Source organism: Muscardinus avellanarius (genome assembly GCF_963383645.1).
Source record: "Muscardinus avellanarius genome assembly, chromosome: 7".
Classification (NCBI taxonomy): Eukaryota; Metazoa; Chordata; class Mammalia; order Rodentia; family Gliridae; genus Muscardinus; species Muscardinus avellanarius.
This window is the reverse complement of record NC_137793.1, coordinates 114,116,301-114,138,536: the sequence shown is the minus strand read 5'-3', so window position 1 is coordinate 114,138,536 and position 22,236 is coordinate 114,116,301.

Genomic DNA, 22,236 nt, shown 5'->3' with positions numbered 1-22,236 from the left:
GAGACCTGGTTTCAAAACAAAAAGATTAAAAGGGGATGGGGTATAGCTCAAAGGTAGAATGCCCCCTGGCTCAGTCCCCAGGACCACAAAACAACAAAAATACAACCTCATAGCCGGGCGTGGTGGTGCACGCTTGTAATCCCAGCATTTGGGAGGCTGAGACCAGAGGATCGTGGTTCGCGGACAGCCTCAGCTACTTAGTGAGGCCCTCTGCAACTCAGTGAGACCCGGTTTCAAAATAAAGAATTAAAAAAAAAATAGGGCAGGGTGTGTAGCTCGGAGGTCGAATGCCCCTGGGTTCTATCCCCAGACCCGCAAAATAAATAAATAAATAAATAAAAATAAAAATAAATACAACCTCATATTGTCTTACTCAGAAAGTAGAAAGCAGGTCTAAGCTGTGTTCTGGACAACATCTAGAATTTTCCAGGTGGGCGATGGAGTAACTAGTTGCAAAATGGAATTAAAGAAACATTTCAACCCTAGGTCTATTTATTAATCCACTTTTCTCACCTTTAAAATTTTCCTTCTGGGAAGTCAATTCTAATTTTATCTCCTTTCTCTCAGATGCAAGGGAAATGGAATATTTTGGGAGAAAAATGATTAGGTAACTTTGAGACTTTTTTTTCTAAGACCATGTGTGTTTTCACTTCTGATTTCCCTTTTGCTTAGAAAACCAATACTTGAATGACATTGGACTTCAGTAACTTGCACAAATTTCTCTGAAACTGGAAATAGCACTCGGAGCCTTGAAGCTCTGCATGGTGAGAAATTCAAGCCCGTGTGGATATTTTCGTGGTAAGGAGCATACAGTAGAGAAAGAAGACAAGCAGGGTGGCAGGGTGGTCTCATCATCCCGCCAGCATGGACACAAGCTCCTCGTGACCGCCAGTGGACGGAGCCTAAGACTGAACGGGCCAGGACTGGGGTTGGGGGCAGGAGAGAAGGGTAGGTTGGTGAGAATTGGCCAGGGCAAAAAAGAAAAAAAATAGTAATAATGGTAATCATGATAAAAGTAGTAATCATTATTATTAATCATATTAATATTATTAATCATTAATACTATTATTGTCATTATTACACAGAATCTGGAACACATTGAGGTCTCAGTCTATCTCACTAGAACCCCAGGCTATCTCTCTTTGTTCACATGGAGGAAAAGGGAGGAAGACTAGAGAGGGCCTGTGTCCACAAAGACTTTCCAAGATGTCATCGTTGGAAGGAGAGTACCTGGAAGTCTTTAAGACTTTCTCTTTCCTCTTGGACTTTTGTATCAAAATTCTGGGACCCTCGGCTTCCATAACTTTTTCAGTGGTATTAGTGAACAACTTAACTAAGCACTGTTTTGTTTTGTTTTTAACTGGTGACAACAATTTGAAGACAGACCTGTGTGGAGGCAGGAAATATTTGCTCCTTAGAAAAATGCTAAGAAGCAAAGAGGGGGGATGCGGAGGAAGCCTACGGTGACTTCATAAACGTGGGCGAGGACAGCCTTCCCGCTGCCTCCTGGTCAGGCACTTTGGTACGCAATGCTCTGAAGCATCCACTTTGTTCCAATTGCTTGCAAAGAGGGAGAAAATGCACTTAGACTCGGTACCTACCAAGTCATCATAGGTGTTGTCACTCGTGATTTCTCACGCCAGCCACGTGGCAGGCCTGTTACCATTTCCACAGATGATGAGGACCAGAGCTGGAACCTAAGCCCAGGTCTCTAGCTGTGAGTCCAGTTCTTTTACTTCTCAAGTTGCTGGCTCATGTCTTGCCTCTAGTACTTTCTCCCCTTCCACTCATTTGAATTATCCCATTATTAGCACTTGGATTCCTCTTGTTTGTGTGTTTGGGATCAGGGATTGGATCAAGGGGTGTCCCATCTCCATGCTACAGCCCAACATTGTGTCTCGCTAAGTTGCTGAGGCTGTTCTTGAAAACTGCAAGCTTTCTGTGTCAACCTCTCAAATTCTGAGATTACAAGCATATGGCACCACACCCAGCAGCATTTGGGATAGTCTCAGAGTGACATTTTCTCAGAATGATCCCCTGAGTTAGGAACTGTTGTCCCAATTTACAGATGAGACGGTTGAGACACAAACAGATGAAACAACATGGCCGTGGTCACAGAGCCGGGCAAACGGGGTCCTGATACAGACTCAGGCTCACCCTCACCAGAGCCCACATGCGCTCTGCACCATGGGGGAGTCCCTTTCTCTGCCTGTCTCTGGGGTCTGCCAGAGTGGACCTGGCACTGCTGGAGCCCACGAGCTGGTTTGTCCTGGGTATCAGCAGACAGTCACAGCATCCAGTGACCTTGGGAGTCAGATGATCTACAAGACGATGCTCACAGCTTGGCCATGGTGCTGGTGTTTCCAGTAAGGCCAGATCTGAGATGGGAAACTGAAGAGTGTTGCTGGTGCCGAGTCCCTGCAGCCCCTTCATCCCCACGCTATTCAAGACCGATCTGGAGTTTATAGAAATAACTAATAGGAACCAGAGTGACTGGAAAGATTGTGTAGAGAGCAGGGAGTTAGGGAAGGCTTCTAGTTTTTTTTCTGATGAAAAAAACAATCAGGGAAAGCTGTCCAGGAGTGGATTCCCGCCTTCTCTCCTCCCCCCGCCCGTGGAGAGCACAGGATACGGGGTGTCTTAGAAGAGCCCCTCATAACGCTGCTGCCCCTCACTGGGGTATAAATCGTTCTCCAATTGCAGGCCAGGCATAAATCGTTCTGAAACCACGGCGCTCACTAAGTTTAATTGTGTTATTGAGACATAAATCCTGTGTCAGCTCAATGAAACGTCTGTGGCCATCGTGTTGAACAAGTCAAGGCAGCTACTTAACTATTTCCAAACATGCGATTATGAAAGTTCAGAGACACGAGAGGAATGCCACGTTAAGTCAACTAGAAGCAGCCTCTGCTCACGCTTGTTCCACTAGCAACAGCCACAGTGGCGACCCTGGCTTGACCTCCATCTCTGGAGAAGGGCTCGAATGGACAGCACAGTTCATCAGGGAAGCGCAGGCCAGATTTTTGCGATTCCCTCTTTGGCTTTTGCAGCCTTTGACGACATGACGTAGAGATAGGCTCCATGTCCCTGTCTGACGTCTCCGTTTTAATCTGTCTCTAGGGCATCCTCTGCAATGTGGAAGGGTTCTTCTCGCTCAGCAGAGGTGATTATAGCCCCCATTCATGTAAATAAAGCATGTATCCTATGTCTTGAGAGCTCCTTAGATTTTCCCAGACTTTCCCTCCTCTGTTTGGTCTATATCCTTTACCTTTCTTTTATTGAAACTTTATAGAAAAATTAGAATGATCGGGAAAAAGAAGTGTGTTTACACATACCCTTGGCACGGCATATAGGCCTGCATCCTCTTCTGTCCCTGTTGTGCAGCTGGGGAGACAGACGGTCTTCCTTCTGCCCAATGGGAGTCACTCCGCCCGACCCTGTCTCAACCTTTTCTTTTTCTATTCTTTTCTCAGGGACTTTGTTCTATTGAAAATTTCCCCTCTTGATCTATTTTCAACCTCTCCTTTTTGTTTTAATTTGCCCCTTCTGTTAATGTTTAAACCACTGGGAGCCTTCTACAGTATTTAAAGGAATGATACACTCAGGCACACTCCATCGCGGCCCTGCCCTACCTGTGGCCTCTCACTGCTAAACTCGTGGCCAGACTCGTGCTCACTCATTGAGTGCCTCTCCTCGCCGCCCACCCGATCCCCAGGGCTGCCACGCCAGTCTGGCTTCTGCTCTGCCCTCTTCTGGAATTGATCTTGCAGCCATCACTGGGTGGGTTAGAAGTACCTGGGTACACGTAACAAAAAACTCAATGCAAAATAGGTTAAATTATAAAGGAGAGTTGGGGCTCACTTGATTGGAAAACCAGGGATAGAACAAGGGCCAGACCCACTTAGTCCAGTGGTGTTTACATTTACTGGCCAAGTACAAGATGGCGGTCGCTGATCCAACGTTACCTATGACCCAGTGAGATTCAGAAAATGAAGAGCCATCGCTCCTTACGGCTCCTTTGGAAGCACAGAAACTGTTCTGAGAAACTTCCAGATGGTGCCCTTGGCTCTTAACGATGTCCATGGGGGCTCAGTCAACTCCAAAGCTCTCCTAGTTTGGGATTTCTCGTTAGGTGAGCGAAGGAACAGGACTTAGCACTTACGTCACTAAGAGTTACATTTTTTTCTTGCTCCCTGCAACCCAAAGCATTCTCAGTGGGGCACACCCCATCATGCACTGGGGGACACAGCCACATGAAGCCCATGCTGGCCTCGTTCTAAGGTAGCAACATCGCTAGATCACGCCCTTACGTTTGAGCCAATATAAAAGTATGTCTCATTCACTGACCGCCCAGTAGGTATTCTTGATATACAGAACCTAACGGATCATCTCCACGTTGTACGCGCCTGACTCCGGCTCGAAGGACACCGGGGCACCTTGCCAGCGCGTCCTGGTTTTCTACTCTCCAGTGTTTTACATGCACGTACTGTAACTCGCCTCTCTACAGCTGCCTCCAAGGTATTTGAGACCTTGAGGGATGGTTTTTGGGATGACTGTCTTTCTAAAACACACACATTGCTTCCAAATAAAAACCTGCTGTGGAAACAGCCCCTCACACTCATTCCCCAACAGACCTCTAATTCATGTTTGTGGCCTGCTTCTCATCTTCCTCCGGAGAGTATGAAATATGTAATCTCTGCGAATAGTGTTAGCTTGGGGAAGGGAAGCCTACTGGTTATGTTTTCAGGTGTAAGTCTTAAATTAAGTATTTAAAATAAAATATAGCCGCATCTCTTGGGAAGTGTGTGTAGCTTGACATGCGGACCCCCAACAGCCCGAGGGTTTGGACCTGGCTGAGGAATGACATGCTCTCGTATGATAATTTCTCGCATCTTCTCTGTCTGTGACAGTGGGAAGAAACTGCCTGAGCCTATAACAGTAGTTCAGATCTGGATTCTAAAAATGCCCTGGAGGTCTCTCAGGATCATATCTTTATTCTAGAAGCACTGGGGTCACCACCTCTGGGACAGTGGCTGGTGACAGGCCTGGAGGAAGGCTCAGTGAGAAGAAGCCCATCAATACTGCTCCCGTAGGGGCAGCTACTCTGCGCGGCTGCAGTACGAGTGGCAAGGAGGAGCAGCAGACATGTTGGATTGTCTAACTCAGTGTGAACAGGGGTGAGAGTGAGGAGCCGGGGCCAGTAATACGGAAAGGGAAAGGTAGCAATTCCACTCCGCACAGTGGAATTACTTTAATTCCCCACATTGGTTTTCCTGTATGTAGAGTGAGAACAGCATAGGATTTCACTGTTTTTTTTTTTTCCTATGGTAGTTGGGATTGAACCCAGGAGCATTCTACCTCCGGGTTAAATGGGTGGGCCACATTCAATCAGTTGAAGATCTGAGTAGAACAGAAATGCTCATGCCCCTCCCCAGGAGTGAGGGGGAACTGGGTTTTATCTGACCGCTTTTGAGCTGGGTCATGGGTTGTGCTGCTGCCTTTGTACTGAAACTGAGACGTCCGCTCTTCCTAGGTGTCCAGCCAGACGTCAAAACAGTCACTATTCCATCAGCCCTCCTGAGTCTCGGGCTTAATCACAGTCTCTACAACACTCACATCTCTCCCCAGAGGACTGAAGGGTCCTGATTATATGCTCTCAAATCAAAGTCTTAGGGGGGCATGTGTGATCCATGGAGCAGGTCCTGGGTCTGCAGCTCAGCTCCAAGTAAGCAAAGAAAATAAGCATTCAGATAGCTTTCTGCAGAAGGCAAGGAGAATGACAGGGAAGCTGCTGGAATGTAGGGATGGCATAGAGATGCTGGAGACCGTGGACAACAAATGTTTTCTCAGAACTGGCCTTGCCCCTTAGAAGAACACGATGTAGAGCTCCATGGGCCAGCCTGCTCACCATCCCGAGCTCCACTCTGATTTTGTTGGAATAGAAAGGGAACACGAGAGGAAGGGATCCAAGAGCATTCCTTTCCCTCTGTCTGGCATAAAGCAGAGCTGTCTTTGCCCTGCGTTTTATGGCTTCCTCTGAGTCGCACTCTGGTCCCTCCTGGGTACATCCTAGCAGTGGGTTTCTGGGTTATGAAAATGTGCAGTGATGTTCCCGAGCACCAGGAGACAAGATATTGCAGCGGAGAGAGTGCCAGAAGAAGGGGTCGTGTAAACAAGGATTTCAGCCCAAACTTCCAACGGGTTGCAATAGCAAGCACGAGTTAAGAATGGAAGTAATGGAAGTAGTCTTCGTCTTTCATAGATAAAGATCTAAAATCCAAATAGATATTACACTAAATGACAAAATACCAAACTGACACTGAGCTCAAGAGTGCCACAAGGAGCCACTATTTTCCCGCTATTAACATTGTGCTGTGACTCTTCTGCCCAGTGGCATAAGAAAAGAACACGGGTCAATGTTAAGAGAACTGGAGAAAAACAAATAAAACTCAATAATATTATTCAGAGAAAACAATTAAAACCTAGACAGATAACCTCTTACAATTAATAAATGATTTTGTTTTTTTGCATATAAAATGTCCTATTTATCGTCCTTTTATGCTCAAAAGCTTTTGTTCATTTTATTTTATTGTGGTACTGGAGATTGAGCCTAGGGACATTCTACTCTGGAGCAACAACCCAGCCCTATTTTGTTTTTTTCTTCTTTTATCTTTTAAGGAGAAAAGATGTATTTGGACTCAGTTTCAGACATTTCAGTCCATAGGGCCAGCTCCAAGTATCCATGGCAGCAGCGGTAGTGGCAGGGAGCGTGGGGGGCATGGCTCCCACATCATGGAGGGCAAAGTCACTCTCATACATAGAGGACAGAAGCTGCTCTCACTTGACTGAGGCTGGAATTCACTCTTACATCAAGAAGGCTGGAAGCCATTCCTGAATTACGGAGGACAGAAGCCGCTCTCATGTCATGGCGGCCAGAAGCTGCTGCCACATTATAATAAATGATTTTAGAAATCAATTGGACATGAGAAATCAAAAGTTTAATGTCTGAATCCCTATGTACATCACATGAATTAGAAAATGAAATTAAAATATATATAACTTACTTAACAATATCAAAATATCAAGATAGAAATCTAACAAAAATGTATAGCATCTATGCATAGAATTTTTAGAGAAATTACTAAAATGAACTAAAAGAAATATAAACAATAATGATTAAATTATATGAGGATACATTGTAATAGAACAAACATGTGGTGATTAAAGTTAGCACAGAGCTTATCTTTGAGTGGATAGTACCTGACAGGATATGTTAGAATTTTCTAAAATGCTAGTATATTTTTTTTCTAGAAATATACTTTATTTTATTTTTTTAACAATTTTTTATTGAACATAAATAGTATACATTTACACTATATTTGGTGCCCTCTCCCCCCACGCCCCCGTTTTCTCTTCCCCCCTCCCACCAATGGTTGTCCAAGTTAACCATGTCTTATTCATAATTTTACACATGTTCAGGTGTAGACCCTCATTAATCAAGATCGGCCTTTCTCCTCTCCTATCTTTCCATTCAAACTTAGCTAGTATTTCCCCTCTAATATCTGGAGTCCCACTGGTATCCTTTGTGTTTTCTAGTTTGGGCATATTAAAGGAAACATATGTACCTTTTCCTTCTGTGCTTGGCTGATCTCACTTAACATGATGCTCTCCAGGGCTTTCCATCTTCTTGCAAATGATATAATTTTGTTCTTCTTTATGGCTGAATAGAATTCCATTGTGTGTATTTCCCACAGTTTTGCTATCCATTCATCTGTTGATGGTGATCTGGGTTGGTTCCATATTTGGGCTATTACAAATTGTGCTGCTATGAACATAGGTATGCATATGTTGCTGTATTTCTCTGAATTCAACCCCTTTGGAAAGATACCCAGGAGTGGTATAGCTGGATCATATGGTGGATCTATTCCCACCTTTCTTAGGAATCTCCACACAGATCTCCATAGTGGCTGAACTAGTTTGCACTCCCACCAACAGTGTAAAAGAGTTCCTCTTTCCCCACATCCTCGCCAACATTTGTTGTTGTTTGATTTCTTTATGCTTGCCACTCTGACTGGGGTTAGATGGAATCTCAGTGTAGTTTTGATTTGCATCTCCCTGATGCCAGTGATGAAGAACATCTTTTCATGTATCTATTGGCCCTTGTATCTCTTCTTTTGTGAAGTGTCTATTTAGTTCATTTGCCCATTTCTTGATTGGGTTGTTTGTTTTGCTAGTGTAGAGTCTTTTGAGCTCTTTGTATACTCTGGATATTAGCCCCCTATCAGAATGGTGGCTGGTAAAGATCCTTTCCCATTCTGTAGGCTTCCTCTTTAGGTTATTGATAGTTTCCTTTGATGAGAAGAAACTTTTTAGTTTGATGTTATCCCACTTGTTTATTCTTGCTTTAATTTCCTGAGCTTTGGAAGTTTTGTTGAGAAAGTTACTGCCTGTGCCAATATGTTGTAGTGTTGAACCTATGTTCTCCTCTACTAACTTCACAGTCTCAGGTCTAATTTCTAAGTCTTTGATCCATCTTGAGTTGATTCCTGTGTTAGGTGAGATATAGGGGTTTAGATTCATCTTTTTACAAATGGTTAGCCAGTTCTCCCAGCACCACTTGTTGAAAAGGCTGTCTTTTCTCCAGCGTATGTGTTTGGCCCCTTGTATGTGTTTGTCTTCTGCTGGCTTTGGGAATAGACTGTTGCAGAATTTCTAGATTCTTGAGTTGTGTCATTAGGTTCTTTACTTGGTGGTTCTCCGTCCTTTTTATGTGGGCACTCAATGCAATAAACTTTCCTCTTAGTACTGCCTTCATGGTGTCCAATAGGTTTTGGTAGGTTGTGTCTCTGTTTTCGTTTGTTTCCATAAATTTCTTTATTTCTTCCCTAATTTCTGCTCTTACCCATTCGTCATTCAATAGTGTATCATTCATTCTCCATGAATTTGAATACTTTCTTTTGAGTTTCCTGTTGTTGATTTCTACTTTTATTCCATTGTGATCTGAAAAGATGCATGGAATTATGTTACATTTTTTGAATTTGCTGGTATTTTCTTTGTGTCCCAGGATGTGATCTATTTTGGAGAAGGTTCCATGGGCTGCTGAGAAGAATGTGTATTCTGTAGTTCCTGGTTGAAATACTCTGAAAACGTCTATTAGGTCCATTTGGTTTATGGTTTCCTTTAGTTCTAAAGCGTCTTTTCTCATCTTTTGCCTTGAAGATCGATCCAGTGGTGTGAGAGGCGTATTAAAGTCTCCCAGAATTATTGTATTTGGGTCTACTTGGGATCTTATGTCCAGAAGGGTTTGTTTTATAAATGTGGTTGCACCCATATTTGGGGCATAAATATATACTATCATTATATCTTCTTGGTGTATTGTTCCTTTTAATAAAAGGAAGTGCCCTGATTTGTCTCTTTTGATGTGTTTTAGTTTAAAGTCTGTTTTGTTGGATATCAGGGTTGCTACCCCTGCTCTTTTTTGGTCACTGGTGGCATGGTATATCTTTTTCCATCCTTTCACGTTCAGCCTGTGAATGTCTTTGGCTGTGAGGTGAGTTTCTTGCAGGCAGCATATATTTGGATTATGTTTCCTAATCCACATTGCCAGTCTATGTCTTTTGATTGGTGAGTTAAGTCCTTTGACATTAAGAGATATTATTGAAATATGATTTTTGTTTTCTGCCATTTTGTGTTTTGTCTACTCTTGGGTGGTTTGATCTTTCTTCTTTACTTAAGTGGCCCACTTATTAACTTCCTCTCTTCTCTGATTCTGAAGTCTGCTTCTTTTTTCTTCCTTATGGTTTATTTCTTTAAGAATTTTCTCTAGTGTTGGCTTTGAATTCATGAATTTTTTGAGATTCTGTTTATCCTGAAAGACTTTGGTTTCCCCATTGATCTTGAATAGTAGTTTTGCTGGGTAGATGAGTCTTGGTTGGAAGTTATTTTCTTCCAGGGTCTGAATCACATCGTACCAGTCTCTCCTAGCATTCCTGACCTGGGCTGTATAGTCTGGGGTGATTCTTATTGTTTTGCCTCTATATGTCACCCGTCCTTTTGTTCTCACTGCTTTTAAGATTCCTTCCTTGGCCTCTATGCTGGTCAATTTGGTTATTATGTGGCGTGGAGTGGTTTTTCTTTGGTCCTGTCTCAGTGGAGTTCTGTATGCCTCCTGGACTTGAAGATTCAAGTCTCTTTCCATATTTGGAAAATTCTCTGAGATTATTTCCTTGAAGATATTACAAATGCCCTTGGTCTGTACCTCTATCCCTTCCTCAATGCCTATTATCCGTAAATTAGGGCACTTCATATAATCCCATAATTGCTGGATGTTTAGGTTTTGTTGCTGTAAAGATTTCTGTATATCGCTGACTGTGTTTTCAGTTTGGGATGTACTGTCTTCTAATATTGATATTCTGTTTTCCATTTCATCTAATCTTCCAGAATTTCTTTCTATTGCTTTCTTCATTTCACTTATTGCCTCTTTCATTTCATTCCAGACCTCTTTCTGATTCTTTTTTAGCGTTTCTAACTCACCTTTAACCTCCTCTATACTTGTTTTAAATCCTTTCATCATATTGAACATCAAGATTCTGAACTCCCCTTCTTGCATTTCTAGTAGGTCAGTATTCATGATTTCTGCTGTCTCTTCATAATTCCTCGTTCTCATATTTATAGCATTCTCTGTCCTGTTTTTCTGATTTCTACCCATCGTTCGTGAGTAATGTGCTTAGTCAAATCTTAATATTAGGAGTTTAGGGGTATTGGCTAGTCAGCAGAGCCTTTCCAGTGTTGAGGGCGGGTGATGTGTGAGGAGCTGGGGTGATTGGTAAAGGAGTCAGATTAGGTAGAGCATATGTTAGGTTGAGAAAGATTTTAAGTATGGTAAGGTAATAACTTGCTAGGAATGAGAGAGAGTTAACTACTAGGACTCTTGTCATTAGTAGAGTATTTATGGATATAAGAAATACTTTGAGTATTAAACTAGGAGGTATATCATGGGGAAAAGTTTTGGGGGAGAAAAGTATGTAGGTTAGTGTGGGAAGGTTTGTAAATAGGGATGATGGAAGGAGCAGAGAGACATAAAAAAAAAAGAATCCACACAAGATACCAAGACTATTATGTAATCCAAGAAAAAGGAAGGAAAACCAATCAAAGGAGGAAAATGAAAAAAAAGGAAGGAAAGAGGAAGAAAGAGGAAAAAAGAACAAGAATAAAATAAAAGGAACTAGCAGCTGTGTGAAATAAAAAAATAAGGCAAACTATCCAATGTGTGTGTGTGTGTGTGTGTGTGTGTGTGTGTGTGTGTGTGTGTGTATATATATATATAAAACAACAAGTTAAAGTAAAAGAAGTGTGGGTTAAAAGAAAAAAAATAAAACAGCAATAACCATACCAAAACAAAAGCACTGTAAAAGCAAAATAAAGCAAAATATCCACATTAAAAGTAAAACAAACAGTCCTCCTTATTTACGCATATGGGGTCAGGTCCATATAATATGTGCATATCTGATTGCTTTGGTAGCTTTCAGAATACCATCCAATGTCTCTTAGTTTTCTTTGTACTCTATTTTTATCTTCTTAGGTCACTCTGGGTGTTTGTACACCTTTCTCTCCTTTAGCTGCTTTAGGTTTATGTGTCCGGATGTCTGGGTTCACTGTTATTTGATTCTGTACAATTCACAGGTTCTGCGAAATTCTAACCTGTGGTCAGCACCACTGCACTCACCACCCTAGCCTCCAGCCTGTGCTTCCCTATAGCAGGGGTGGAGAATGACCAAAGTATAATTGGAACCTCCCCCTGAGGTCCTGTGCAGATATTGTGGCCCGATGGATTTTCTTGTGTCTCTGGAAATTCCAGCTGGGCTAGCCGGTGTGGTCCCAAGATGTACCCTGGGCAAATGGATACTGGTTCCTGAATGCCCACACTTACTGCCAGAGCTCTGCCTATTCCGAGAGTGCAGGCTGGATGTGCTGCTAATACTGGACCCAAGTGAGAGTGGATGCAGCTGTTTATTGCTGCTGGTATGCTCTTCCAAGGTGTATTGAGCTGTGTTCTCGCTTAGAACTAAGCATCTGGCTACCAGGAGGGTGGGAACATCCAGCGGTGGGCCAGGGGTGCAGGGTAGGTGCTCAAGGGTCCAGTGCGCGGTGTCCAGCAATGGTCTCTGCCTCCCGCGGGACGTAGAAGTGGGGGGTGCCCCAAGGAGATTTCCGGGTCACACAGGGCTTTCGCAGCCTGGAAGGCAGGCTCTGGCAAGGTGGCAGGGGCTAGACACACAAGCAGGCTCCAATTTAGGGGTGGCAGTGGCACAGGCACTGACTACTAGCAGGGGACCGTGGCGCCGGCAAGGTGCGCGAGGAGAGTGCTCGGTTCTGAGGCTTGGGCCCGTGCTGGGGGTTGAGGTTGCGCACACGCTAGGACCCCAACTTACCAGGGCACCCTCAAGTACCTGACTTGGTGCAGGAATCCGTAGGAGTCTCTATGCAGTTGTGATCCGGTCGCTGGTGGGCACACAGAATTCTGATGTGGTGCTGCTCGCTGCTTAAGATGCGGTCCTAAGTCCGTTTTTAGTCCCGGATTATCTTGCCGCGGTAATATCAGGCAGGCAGTTCCTCGGGCAGCTGCAAAAGCAGCCCGCCGATCGGCATTTCGATCAGCATTCCAATTGTATCTGCAGCAGGTCCCGTGTCCGATCTTTGTTCTTCTTCTTCAAGTTCAGGGTTCCGCCGAGGTTCCTGGATGTGTATTGGTTCCTGGTATGTATTTATTTTGTTGATTAAGACACTGCTTTCTAAGTATTTAAACTTTATTTGCTTCAGCTACTGAGAAGTGCTGCGTCCCTCAGTCGCCATTTTGAAAAAAAAAAACGCTAGTATATTTTTTAAATCTTCATAGATGTGTTCAGTCTGAAAAGTCATCACGCAGTACACTTTTAACTCTTTTACCTTTCTGTGTTTATAATTGCTTTTTTAAAGGAAATAAAAATACTTTTGCACTCAACTAATCTGTCTGGCTGAGGCATGTTCATCACTAACTTGCAAAAGCCACCTGTTAAATTTACAGCAATTTCAAACTGAGATCAGATTGTTAAACACTACTGTGATTAAAAGCCAAATTGTGCAAAGGTACAATTAGACTGGATCAAAGATTAATTCAAAGATTGTAAATACTCAAAACCATCACTTCCCAATTATTTTTCTGTTGACTTACGACTTCCTATTTTATTTTATCTGTAAATATAGAGTAACAACTTGCTTCAGTCAGCATTGTCACTGTGGTTATTCAAACACTTGACATACTGACTTAGAGCAAAGGCGGTTTTATTTGCTCACAGTTCTGGAGACTTCAGCTCAAGTTGCATCAGCTGCCAAACAGGAGGTGGGGATGCAACTCCTCAGGGCATCATGGTCCCCAGAGAAGAGGAGGCACTTTGTTATCAGCTCATGGCAGCAGGAGAGAAAAAAGCATATGATCTAAAAAATTAATTTTTTTAATTCTGAAATTGCACTTTGAAAATCTCAATGTTTGCTGAGAGAAAATGAGAGATAGATCCTGAAAGAATCGAGTTTTTTTTTTACAGATGGTATTTAAATAATTTCACCACAGTTATTGTTGAAGTAAATTGTAATATTAATTTTGTCTATCTGCAAAATGTTATCCACCTAGTAGCTTAGACTATGATAGAATTTTAGATTTTATTTTCCAGTGAAAGAAGAGCCAGGCCTAGGGAATTCATGGATCTGGAATTCATTTATTTCTTTGAAAGATAATTTAAACCCAACTGGAAATTTTTGGATAATTGTTGGAACTGGGTACTGCTGGACTGAATTTTGAAAATTCAGCAATTCTTGCTTCATTTTGAATAAAAATGAAAATGACTATCTGGAGATTGCTAAAATTACCTTAATAGATTTTTTCCGTCTCCATCAACTAAACTCTATAGGTCTGGTTTCCCTACTCTGAGTGTTATAAAAACAAAACAGAAAAATCATTTTGACATGCACTATCTCATGGTACTAATGTCATGAATCCAATTCCAATTAAGCAAGTGAAAAGGAAAGTCCACTTGTCACATTAAAAGTAAATATTAAGATATGTACTAGTCCATTATGAACCTCACTATTATGTTCAATACAAAGCACTATTAAAAGTAAATAAGTGGATGATGTGATTTCTGATACAGAAGATCCACCCTTCCTTCTTGGTTGTAGATTTATAATGGGTGCCTGCTTCTGACCCTGGAAACTAACGGATGACTTGTTTCAAAGCTGACATCTGCCCTTCTTTGTTCTCCACCTCTCACTCAGCCTCTGTTAACAGAAGGGAACCTGGTGCCTGCTGACCTGCATATGAGCTGACTTCAGGAAGACTTAAACGTGAATTGTGCCCCAAACTGACTCATAAATGACCTCAACATGGATTACACCCCGCTGACAAGACACCAGCCTGACCATGAGGGGCGAACTCTTAAAAGAGACTTGATTCCTTGGTTCGGGGAGAATCCAGGGCTTGTTCCTGAATGTTTAAGTTCACTGGTTTCTCTGATTTGCTGCTAGCAAATCAATAAATTTCTTTTTTTCTTCTTCTCAAATGTTTTCCCCAAACAAATTAGGCAAATCGGGGCAGGTACTGGGACTTGGTGACTGATTTACCCCAAATTGCCAAGTACCCATCTTTGATATGTTCTTAAGCTAATACACTGAGGCTGAAGGGTTTTACAGATGAGATGTGTTGGCTGATAAAAAAAGAAGCCATGAGTTTTGTTTCTTTAGCAGCATGAAGTGTTATTTTATAAGAAACCAATAGAGGCATAGCACTTATAGGTGCTCAGGGACAAATACTTAGAAGGTTCTATGAGTTCCAGCTTCCATCTTAAAATACTGAATAATTTTTGAACAAGAAACTCATAATTTTGAACATGGAACTCAACTTATTTTCATTTTTCACTGGGCCCCAATAATGAGTTAACCAGGCCTTGCCAACATGAGAAACATCATGAGAGACACCTGCTGCTAGGTGCTGTGGCCCACACTTGTAACCCCAGTACTTGGGAGGCTGATCAGAAGGACCACAGGTTCACAGCCAGCGTCAAAACTTAGCGGGACCCTTGGAAACTTAGAAGAAGTGGAGGTAGATAGTTGGGCATGGTGCCACACACTTGTAATCCCAGTCCTAGGGAGGCTGAGACAGGAGGATCACAGGTTCTTAGCCAGCCTCAGCTACTTAGTGAGTAGTGAGGCCATCCACAACGTAGTGAGACCCTGATTCAAAAAATTAGGGATAAAAAATAAGGCTAGTGGTGTAATTCAAAAGTAGAATTCAACCCCCAGTTCCAAAGAAGAAGAGGAAGAGGAGGAGGAGAAGGAGGAGGAGGAGAAAAGGGGGAGGAAGGGGAGGAGGAGGAGGGGGAGGAGGAGGAGAAAAAAGAGGAAGAGCGCAGACCAGGCGCAGGAACCCGGAGAAGGAGGAGGAGGAGGCGGAGGAGAAGGTAGGAGTAAGTATGAATTCATGGTCCTTAACAGGTGATGGATGATAAAGATGGTAGATAGATAGATATATGTGGATGTGTGCATGTATATATTTCCTAGCTATCTCTTCTGAGAAGGGTTAGAAATAGCAATGCTTAGTAGAATAAAGGTGACCAGCAGCAAGGCTTTGGTTTCTAAGTAACACTGCCCAATACGAGGGTCCTTGGAGAAATGGATGATTTTATGGCTAAGGTAGAGAAAACAGAAAGAACCTGCAATATTCTATGGTGTCAGGAATTAAGGAAGGGCTCAGGCCATAGAAATGGGCTACCCAAAAGAAACCCTGAATGACTAATTGAAGAAAAATAAACAGAAAAGAATGGGGAAAGAGCAAGGAAGAAAGGGAGAGATGGTAGAGGTTAGGAGTAAGGAGGGAGAGGGTAAGAAAAGAGAGACAACAGGAAGGAAGGAGAGTGGACCCAAGAATGGCAGAAGAAATCAAGGCTGTAGAAAGTCTCCATTTGTCACCGGGCGTGGTGGCACACGCTTGTAATCCCCGCGCTTGGGAGGCAGAGACAGGAGGATCGCGCAGGTTCGAAGCCAGCCGCGCGCGCTGGCTTAGGAGACCCTGTTTCTAAATAAAAATGTTAAAATAGGTCTGGGAGTGTAGCCCGGAGGTAGAAGGGCTTCCAGGAACCCCAGTACCACCAAAAAAAAAAAAAGTCTCCATTTGTCAAACCCACAGTGGTAATTGTTGTAGGCAAAAATCATCACAATAGCAACAAAACTACAATAAAAAACAGGATATTTGCATTTTCTCACAGCACCACCCACAATATACTTACTCATGACAAAGAGAAAAATAGTAACTTAGCAGTTTGGAAACCAGGCAGTCACTGCCTTCACCAGGCATCAAAGTCAACAATGGCCCGCAATGAGATGTCTCAGTATCGCGCGTCTCCTCCTACCACAAACTGAGAAGAGGCAACATCCCTTCTCTGGCATCTTTGCTAAAAACGGGTCCCCAGAACTAATTACAGGAAAGTGTCAAACTAAATTGAGAGACTTGCAGGAAGCTTCAAGGTCAGAAAAGACAAAGAAAGACTTGGGCGCAGTCCCAGGTTGGATGAATCAAGACACCACGGCAACTAACTGAATCCTGGACCAGGAAAAGAACATTAATGAGACACAGTGGTGACGCCTGAATAGGGCATGTCAGATGAGTCAATAGCCCTGTACCAACGTTATTACTGTTTTGTTTTGATAATTGTACTATGGTTATATAATACACGGCATTTGGAAGAGCTGGGGAAGGGTTGCCTGAAGTACTTTGAACTGTGTTGCAAGGTTTTTGGGTTTTTTTGAGGCTGAAATTATTTCAAAATGAAGTGGATATTAAAAACAAAAACATAACGCTCATTTTAAAAACTAAATAAATCCAAGCAGGAGTCATAGAATAGAGAAAAATGGGCAGTGAAACCTCAGTTTCAGATGGAGAAAATTGGAGTTTCACCAAAAGTCTGAACTCTGGCCAGTTCTTCATTAATCAGCACTGCATCCAGACCAAGAAACGGAAGCTTTAAGCATGTGACCTAAAGACAGGACAGCTTTTTTGACTGCTTTCTCTTTCATAAAATGAAGTTTCATCTCCTTTCGAGTACAGCCATTTTTTCCCTGAGTGGCTTTTGTCTTATTTAATCCTCATGATAGTTCAGCACTTTTTGCCTCTCCATGCCCCTGGCGGCCAGGGTCCAAGCTCCTCACCTTGCTAACAGGTTACCGACAATCAGAGCTTCATTTCTTGGGCTTGGACTATCTATTCCTTTAATATGAAAATAAAGCCAGGCACAGCAGCACACACACCAGTAGCCACACACACCGTCGCTCACGGGGCTGAGGCAGGAGGGTCGCAGGTTCAGGGTCCGCATGTGGTGACTTATCAAGACTCTGTTTCGAAATAAAAAAATAAAAATATAAAGAGCTGGGGGTGCAGCTTAGTGGTAGTGTATTCCTGGTTCAATGTTCAGAACCACAAAAATTAATAATAAAAAATAAAATGATAGTAAATATATGACCAAAGTGTATACCTAATACCCAAAAAATAAATTATAGCCCATTACAAATGAATATATTCAATTAAAAAAAAAATCTTGTCTTGCAGGGTAGAAAGAGTGTGCCTGTGGAAATAGATGGAGGTAATAAAAACAGGATGAGGAATCCAGGGCCCTGTGGGGAGCACATTTTCTTCTTAGATAGTTGTTCTCAAACTGTATTTCCACAGGATGTTGGGCAGAAGTGCTCAGCTTCTAGCATGGTGACTATTTTGCAGTTTATTAGAGGGAGCTAACAGACAATGGGCAGAACGTCTCCCTCTGATTTGCCTGAAGCTCCAGCTCTCCTGGAGAATCAGAAAGTCCTGTGTGCAGTGAGCTGTGCTAAGCTTGCGGGGCTGTAGCCCAGAGGGAGGCATCCCTGGGGTTCAATCCCCAGTAACAGAGAGAGCTGGGGAGGGAGAGCGAGACAGACAACACTGTGCACACAGGATCTTCTGTTCCTCGTCCTCTGGTTTTCTGTTTCAGAGCCAGCCTCTGCCTTCACCAGCTCCAACACTCTGTTCTGATGGGTAAATTACTTAATTCTGATCATGTCTACCTTGGCGTGTATTGCTATGAGCTGAGTTTTTAAACAAAGCCCCCGTTATGGCCGCCTGTGACAAGTTAGATGCTCGTTGCCCCGTGTGGACATTTTCAATAACCGAAGCCTACACACAAACGTGAAGCTTGGCACATCCTGGTGGCTGCTGGTCAAGCCTGGAGCTGGACCTTGAGGAGGCCCCAGCTTTGAGGCAAGGACAGAGAGGCTGTGACTGGGGGGCTTACAGACAGGAAGGAAAAGGACCCCACAGGCAAAACTGGAAGGGGAGGAGGAGGGAAGGAGGAGGAGGGGAAGGAGGAAGGGAGGAGGAGGGGAGGAGGAGGAGGAGGAGAGGAGGAGGAGAGGGGAAGGATGGGAAGAGGAGGAAAGGGAGGAGGATGGGAAGAGGAGGAAAGGGAGGAGGATGGGAGGAAGAGGAGTAAGAGGGAGAGGAGGGGAGGGGGAGGAGTAAGAGGAGGAGGAGGGAAAGGAGGAGGGGAGGAGGAGGAGGGGAAGAGGAGGAGGAGAACAGGGATGGGGAGGAAGAGGGGAGGAGGAGAAGGAGGAGAGGGGGAGGATGGGAAAAGGGGGAAGGGAGGAGGATGGGAGGAAGAGGAGTAAGAGGGAGAGGAGGGGAGGAGGAGGAGGGGAGGAGGGGGGAGGGGGAGGAGAAGGAGGAGAGGGGGAGGATGGGAAGAGGGGGAAGGGAGGAGGATGGGAGGAAGAGAAGTAAGAGGGAGAGGAGGGGAGGAGGAGGAGGGGAAGAGGGGGGAGGAGAAGGAGGAGAGGGGGAGGATGGGAAGAGGGGGAGGATGGGAAGAGGGGGAGGATGGGAAGAGGGGGAAGGGAGGAGGATGGGAGGAAGAGGAGTAAGAGGGAGAGGAGGGGAGGAGGAGGAGAACAGGGATGGGGAGGAGGAGGGGAGGGGGAAGAGAAGGAGGAGAGGGAGAGGATGGGAAGAGGGGGAAGGGAGGAGGATGGGAGGAAGAGGGAGAGGAGGGGAGGGGAGGAGGGGGGAGGGGAGGAGAAGGAGGAGAGGGGGAGGATGGGAAGAGGGGGAGGATGGGAAGAGGGGGAGGATGGGAAGAGGGGGAAGGGAGGAGGATGGGAGGAAGAGGAGTAAGAGGAAGAGGAGGGGAGGAGGAGGGGAAAGTGAGGAAGAGAAGGCAGCTTCTGCTTGGCCTATGACCCCCGGCGCCATAGAATGGAGGGCCTACATGAGACAAGGCCACAGCCTGGGCCCACAGAGAGGAGGTGGCAGAGTGCAAATGGAAGCTCAGTGGGCCAGAAAGGCCAGAGCTCTGCCCGGCGTCATGTGACCGGCATGGGACTCCCGTGGTGGCGTCATCTCTTTGAGCCCCATGTTCTCATGTCCTTTAACTGCACAAGGAATCTGAGCTAGGTGACTCTAAGGGTCACGTCTAAAATGCCAAGACAGCACTTGGTGATTCTTGACTGGAGATCATTTACTTCTTACGTGAGTCAGTTTCATGAGAGTGTAAAGTAGACTGCACTGCCTATCCATTAATTTTAACAGAAGTTTTTACAGAGAAGATAAAATAAACACTTTTCTCATGGGAAATTCTCATACACTATTCAAATCTATGCCAATAAGGAAAGTAGAAATTAGACAATAACAGTGCATCTTCTCTTATATCATTTATACGTTTTAAAGGAAAATACAAAGCTGGGCATAGTGAGGCATGTTTATAATCCCAGCACTTGGGAGGCTGAGACAGGAGGATCAAAAGTTTGAGGATAGCTTTAGCAACTTAATAAGGCCCTCAGCAACTTAGTGAGACCCTATCTCAAAATAAAAAATGAAATAGGGGGATGTAATTCAGAGGAATAATGCCTGTGGGTTTAATTCCCAGTACAACCACAAGAGAAGAAGAGAGGAGAGGAGGGAGGGAGGGAGAGAGAGAAAGAGAGAGAGTGAGTTAGTTCTAGGTAATGCTAAGTGGCCCACAAATTACTCTTCTGCAGGTAACTGTCCTATGACCTAAGAAGGAGCCTAAACCACCTGCTACTTATTATCTGTTTACCCATGAATAGCCACTGACTTCAAAAACCTTAGTCAAATGCACATGGCTTACTTCATGATGAAGTATCAGTTCACTTTCCATTACTGTAATCGAAATCCTGAGGCCTGTAATTTTATAAAGAAAAGAGGTTTACAAATGAACAAAGCTCATAGCTTTGAAGGTTGAAAGCCTGAGAGTCCTGGCACTAGCTCAGTCAAGGACAACCCTGGCTGCATCTTAGTGTGGCAGATGATATGGTAGGATCACATGCAAGAGAAAGAGAGAGAGAGACAGAGACACAGAGAGACAGAGACACAGAGAGACAGAGAGATATATAACAGCGAGATAGGGATTCAGGAAGTCAGAGTAGATTGGAAGGGGCTATAACGACTTCATCGTTTAAGGGTCTCACCACCCTTAACATCACCACACTTGGACCAAGCTTCTAACACATGAAACTTTGGGGACACACTTGAACCATATCCAAATGATAGCAGCAAATGATATGAAGATATATGAATTATTGTTGTTTAAAATGTAAAATGTCCTCTCATAAATTGTAAATGGATCCAATTTATATGATCCAGCTATACCACTCCTGAGTTCTTTCCAAAGAGACTAAAATCTGAATATTATTGTAATGTATGCATATCCATGTTCATAGCAGCATAATTCACAATAGCCAAATAATGAAACCAACTTAGGTGTTCATCAACATATTAATAGACTAATAAATTATGGGCTATATACACAATGGAATTCGACTTAGCAGTTAAAAAAAAAAAATATGTCATTGTATAAAAAATAGATGGACCTGGAGAACATTATGTTAAGTGAGATTAACCAGTCATAGAAAGTGAAAGGTCACATGGTTTCTTTAATATGCAGAAGCTAGAGGGTAATTGGATAAAACCCCAGTGGAGCCAGGGAGGTGGTCAAGGGGAAGGGGTGGGGAGAAGAGAGATCAATGAAGGAATCGCTTCCATGGACATTGTATACATATGTAAAATTACCAAGGTCAACCTCAGTACCCTGTGTGGGGAAGACCGGATGGGGAGGGAGCCAGGGGTGCCCACCAAGTGCTGTGTGCACATATGTGACTATCACTATTAATTACATTATGATGTGAGACTCTAATATACAATAAAATACAAAATTTGTAATCTTTAAAATGCCTCTCATGTCCAACTAAAAGTCAATAAATATATTGTGCTTTTGTCTATCTGATGAGAAGCTACTGAGCAACAGAAAAGGGACTGACTACTGCAGAGACAAAAGCAAGAATGAACCTTTGAAAGACACAGCAAAAGCAGACAGACTCATAAGAGTATGTACTGTATCACGTCATTTGCAATAAACTCTACAGCCGACAAATCTAATCTTTGTAGAAAGAAATCAACACAAAGTTGGGCGTGGTGGTGCACGCTTGTAATCCCCGTGCTTGGGACGCTGAGACAGGAGGATCGTGGTTCACTGACAGCCTCAGCTACTTTTAGTGAGGCCCTCTGCAACTCAGTGAGACCCTGTTTCAAAATAAAGAATAAAAAATAGGGCTGAGGGTATGGCTTGGAGATAGAATGTCCCTAGATTCAACCCCCAGTACTGAAAAAAAAAGTTAGGTATAATAAGTCCCAAAGCATTAGTAAACACAATATAGAAACAGAGAAAACTTTCTTGTTAAAAGACAGAGCTCTCCGGCCGTGTTGGTGCACAATTGTAATCCCCGCACTTGGGAGGCTGAGACAGGAGGATCGCACAGGTTCGAAGCCAGCCTCAGCTACTTAGTGAGGCTCTCAGCAACTCAGTGAGATCCTGATTTCAAATAAAACTTAAAATAGGTTGGGGATGTAGCCCAGACGTAGAAGGCCCCTAGGTTCCATCTCCAGTACAAAAGAAAGAAAGAAAGAAAGAAAGAAAGAAAGAAAGAAAGAAAGAAAGAAAGAAAGAAAGAAAGAAAGAAACACAATGTTTGCCTGATGTGGGATGGGCAGAGAACACCTGGGAAGGGAGAGGAGGGTGTCCCTGGGTGACAGTGTTCTGTATCCTGTTGGTGGTCTAGTTACCCAGGTGCTTTTACTTTTGCAGATTTACAGAGCTGTACATCTGAGGT